The sequence below is a fragment of the Lynx rufus genome, unplaced genomic scaffold (assembly GCF_022079265.1).
Source record: "Lynx rufus isolate CCGP_SWC_20201006 ecotype Redwood Valley unplaced genomic scaffold, mLynRuf1.p SCAF_30, whole genome shotgun sequence".
NCBI lineage: Eukaryota > Metazoa > Chordata > Mammalia > Carnivora > Felidae > Lynx > Lynx rufus.
The window spans coordinates 9,163,708-9,169,164 of NW_025814846.1; the positions used below are offsets into that span (position 1 = coordinate 9,163,708).

The following is a 5,457-nucleotide window of genomic DNA, read 5'->3' on the forward strand; positions in this document are numbered from 1 at the left end:
GATGTCAAGGGACAAGCTTAATAAACACTTCTACAGACTAGGTAGCTTCATGTTAACTTGGGCTCAGTGAGGTGAGACCTGCCTGTTTTCTAGATGCCTTAGTCCTCCTCCTTCTTTCACTTATGCATAAGTTCCTGGCCAGTAGTCACCTACTGTCACCAAGTTTGACACTAGGGTCTTCAGTACATATTTGGCTTTGTCATACAAAGGTCCAGAGGATTCAGAACTTAAAATGAGTTTTCCCATATGAAAAACATTTTCGGAAGTCCAATGCTCATATATATTCCTAACTTTATGTGTATGTTCACTTCTCTCACATTATTTTTTCAGAGGTCCTCAGTACTTGAAGATTCAGCTAGAAGTTTGTCATCACCATGTGGCAGTCCTGGTGTGTCAGCATGATAAAAGGTTTTGTTCTACTCTCACACAGTCAGTGTAGGACACTAGCTTCAGCGCCATTAGTATGCTCATTCATGCAGTTTGATACAGGCTCCCAGATGCCTGTTTCCTTACCACAGAAGGTAAAGACTTCCACTTTCCAAAGTGGAGGTCCGTGTTTTAATACTTTAAGAGTCTTGATGTAATTCTTAATAATGTCAACTTCCCAAACTACAAGAAAACTTTCCTTCTTCCTAAGTATGTTACCTAATTTAATTAAGGTTATCAAATCTAAACATTTCATCCAATGCACTTTTCCCCTCCTGCCATAAATCCAGTGGTTCTCTACCTTACACTTTAGCTCCAAACACAAAAGGTTGCCCTTTATTGGAATACTTTGTTACTAGGGTATCCAAAGGCTTACTCAAGTCTGTCAGGAATCTCAGCTGATTTCACTTAAAAATACTGGCTGAACACACCATATTATTATCCATCTATATGAACCTTCTAACCAACTAAACATGGCCAGAAATCCACCCATATAATTTTATAAACAATATTATCTATCGCATGCCACTGTTAAATGCACACCTACATGACAGGTGGCATTCATTCATTTGTTCACTTATTAAAGATACTTACTGGGGACTTAAGTGGTAGGAGCTGTGCTATGGAGATACACAGGTAAATGAAATTGACACAGACCCTATCATCATGGAAGTGAAAGTGCAGTTGAGGTGATAAACCATACCTGGATTGTCACAGATAGAATCATATAATTACAAATTATAATACACACTCTGGAGTAAAATCCAGGTGTATGCAAGAGTGTAAAACAAGGAGAACATCAACATGCCATGGGCATGTTGGGGAGGGTTGGGGGAAAGACAGTTGCCAAAAGCTAACAAAGTAATGACATTTGAGTGGTAATGGAAGGATTTGGGGTTTTATCTAAGCATACTTCCTAAACCTGTTTTGGGGAAGGGATGCCTACTGAAAACTTGATGGAAGCTATGACCCTCTCCCCAGAAAATAATGTCAGCAAAAATCACAGGAAATATGCATAAAGTATTAAGAAGTTCATGGACCTTCTGAAGCCCATCCTTGAAACGTTTAGTCCAGGGCAATACCTGTTCTGAAAATAAAGGGAAATATTTGAAGATTTTTGAAAATAGATTATGACATAGCCATCTTCATTATGTAAAATATGCCACTGAATGTAATAATATGAGTTATGAGTCTGGAGGCTTGGGCCAGATTGTTGCTAGTGGAGATCAAGAGAAGGGAGTGGAGTTCAGACAGTCTAGGAGGTAGAACTGAGAAGGATTGGACAGTTAGAGGCACCTGGGTGGCTCAGTTGGTTAAGTGTCTGACTCCTGATTTTGGGTCAGATCATGATCTCATGGTCGTGAGATCAAGCCCTGCATTGGGTTGGGCATTGAGCCTGTTTAAGATTCCCTCTCTCCCTCTCCCTCAGGCCCCCGCCCTCATAAAAAGAATTAGTTATAGGAGGTGAAGAAGAAAATAGTAAGTATTAATGATGGCTCCTTGGTTTCTGGTTTGGGCAACAAGTGGACAAGGATGCTACCCACTCACAAACCTCATTCATTTGGTTTCAAAGTTTAACCATTCTAATATGTGTGCAGTGGTATGTCATTTTTATTTAAATTTAAATTTCCCTAATGACAAATAATTCTGATTATCTTTCCATATGCATATTTGCCAACTATTTATCTTCTTTGGTGAGGTTACTGTTCAGATTTTCTGCCCATTTTAAAATCAGGATGAATATTTTTATTGTTGACTTTTAAGAGTTTTGTGTATATTGTTGATGCAAGTCCATTATCTGATATGTTTTGAATTTTTTCTTCCAGTGTCTTGTCTTTTCATTCATTTAACTGTATTTTTCATAGAGCAGAGCTTTTTAAGTTTAATTTAATCTAATCTCTGTGTGTGTGTGTGTGTGTGTGTGTGTGTGTGTGTGTGTATGTAAGAGAAACATCGATTGATACTGCAGAAAATAATCTGTATGAAGTAGAAATTGGTTTCATTAGCATTAGTAGAAAATACATTGTATAAAGTGGTTGTAACAGGATGCAAAATCCTGGCAGCAATTTAATAGAACAATTCTAGATTGTTAGGCTGAAGCCAACACCTAATGAGGACAAAAACCTTGTCTGTGATAAATTTTGAGCAATCCCTGAAGAAGTATTACACTACACATAGACCAAATTGAATTGCTTTTATAAATGTTATAAAGTTTTATACAGTAGACGAATTTTTCTACATGCACATTGATTTCACAGCAAGAGTGGCAAGAGAATACCTAAATACATAAAAGAACATTCCTGCCAGATATCTAATTCCTTGATATAATAATGCATATAATTCAAAAGTATTACACTATGATTATATCCAGGGTTCTCTGCAACTACATAGTGGTGGATTTAGAAAGCACAGCCCCCCCTTACCAACATCTAGAAAGCAGTCATCACCTTCTTCTATGTGTGCGTGTGTGTGTGTGTGTGTGTGTGTGTGTGAATGTATTTTTTATTTTCTTTATTTTTCTTAACTCTGCTGTTGCTGCTGCTTACCAAAACTGGTCAAGACAAAGTTGTATTATCTGTTGAACATAGCACTCTGGCAACCAAGAGGTTTAAAACTTCAGTCTTCTGGGGGTGAAGAAAACATTTTGTGACATTTGGAACTCTGATTTACAAACAAGGTAGTCACAAATTTTTCTGGCATGAAGATTCCCACAACTTTCCCAATCAGGACATTATAAGAGATGACTGAAGTTTGTTTCAAAGCTACCATAAGAAAATTCTAGTTGTGGACTGATGTGAATATTCCACTAAGTTCCCTCTGATTCCATTATATTCATTAAATACTCACAAAGATTGTACAGTATGGCAACAATTACAGAGCCTGGCATTAAGTCACAAAGTCCATTCTTACCAGTGTCATTCTTTATAGTAACACCGTCTTTCCTGTACAGCTGGTCCATCAATCCTGGGTCCAGCTTAGTCATCAGAATTTCTAAGGTTTGATCTCACTGACACATTACCTGACTCTCTGGGAAATCCAGAATATACGAGTACCAGCAGTCAAAATTCAGATATCTCATGCAATATGCTGCTCTACGAGGGAAAATTGCATTGAGAAACACTGTGTTTTCAGTCTTTACTTAAATTCCAGTTAGTTAACATACAGTGTAATGTTACTTTAAGGTGTGCAATATAGTGAAGAAACACTATTTCTTTCTGGAAGTTCTGGTATGGGCACCCTCGGTGAGAAATTCTTACAAGAATAAAAGAAGTTTTTAATTCAGTCAAATCCACTGTAATCCCTACATGCTTCAACAGGGAAACCTCTGCTTTCAGTGGAGAGGGTGGTACCACATGTGCTCAAAATGGAACATCTGTAGGCAACCTCACTATCCTCTCTGAATACATAAGCTTCCTACTTTCCAGTTATTTGTCACATTGATGCTTGCATGTTGTACATTCTTCAAAAATATGTCTCACTTAGATCTTGGGATGTTGTAAAGATCCCCAGATGCTTGGTTTGCTCCAAGATATCACCCTGAGAACCAACTCTCCAGTAGTTTCTCAGTCCCTTTAAAAAATGGCTATGCAGTTTCCATCACCATGAGACTGGCAAACAATTAACAACCACAGAAAATCGACTAAATTAAATTTATTCTCCTGATGCTGCCACTACCATTGCAGATTGTCCTATCCCTGTTACTAAATATTATTTTTCTTGTGAAAAGTATTACATTCACTTAAAAATAGATTAATTACATTTTTCCAGATTTTTGGTTTGTTTTGTTTTGTTATGCTTTGGGCATGCAAAAGTTGAACCTGCAACTGTTGGAAATAGAAACAGATGCATTTCAGTCTCTTGTAGTCTGTGGTTTCCCTATTTGAGAGTTAAGTGAGTGCTAGCTAATTTTGCCTATCATACATTGTAAGCCTAATTGTTTTGAATAAAGGTCAAATTCTATGGTTTTGTTTCTTTCTTTATCTCTTTGCATATCATATTTTTGATATTGTATGGAAAACTCATCACCATATCTATGGTCATGTATATATCCTCTGTTTCTTCTAGAATTTTTTTAGTTGTTTCTTTTGTTTTATTTTTTGTTTTTGGATTTTGGATTTAGGTTTATAATTTTGAGTTAATTTGGGGATAAGTTGTAAGTTGTATGTCTAGGTTTGTTCTTTCTTTTTCTCTTTATCTTGTTCTTTCTATTCTTTCTCTTCTTCCCTCCCTCCCTTGTCTCCTTCCCTCCTTCCCTCCATCCTTCCTTCCCTCCCTCCCTCTCTTCTTCCTTCCCTCCCTCCCTCTCTTCTTCCTTCCTTCTTCCTTCCTTCCTTTCTTCTTCCTTCCTTCCTTCTGTCCTTCCTTCCTTCCTTCCTTCTTTCCTTCCTTCCTTTCTATATTTTTGTTTTGTTTAAGGATATCCATTTTTTAGCACCATATGTTAAAAAGTATATATTTTCTCTGTTTTATTACCATTGTGACTTTGTTAAACATCAGTTGGCTCTATTTTTGTGCCTTTACTTATGGGATCTATATTCTGTTCTATCCATTTTATCTCTATCTCTACAGCAGTACCACACTGTCTCCAGTACTATATAGCTTTACAATCAAGTCTTGAAATTGGGCAGTATGAATCTTGAAAATTTTCTCTTCAGTATTATTTTGGCTATTCTTTTTTTTAAGTGTTAATTTATTGAGAGATAGAGAGAGAGGGGGAGACAGAGAGAGAGAGAGAGAGAGAGAGAGAGAGAGAGAGATTGCAAGCAGGGAAGTGGGGCAGTGGCAGAGAGAGAGAATCCCAAGAATCTGACAGTGCAGAGCCTGACTCCGAGCTCTATCTCAAAAACACTGAGATCATGACCTGCGGAAATCAAAAGTCAAATTCTCAACTGACTGAAGCCCCTGGCACCCCTTGTGTTGGCTATTTTTTTGTTAATGTTTATTTTATTTATTTTTTGAGTGAGAGAGAGAGAGAGAGAGAGAGAGAGAGAGAGAGAGAGATTGCTAGCAGGGGAGGGGAAGAGAGAGAGG

The 5,457-nt window shown here is 37.4% G+C and overlaps 1 pseudogene; it reads right to left on the reverse strand.

Moving 5' to 3' along the window:
• Nucleotides 1-2,946: 2,946 nt before the first annotated feature.
• Nucleotides 2,947-4,024, reverse strand: LOC124521533 (S-adenosylmethionine decarboxylase proenzyme 1-like; annotated as a pseudogene).
• Between the last annotated feature and the right edge of the window lie 1,433 nt (nt 4,025-5,457).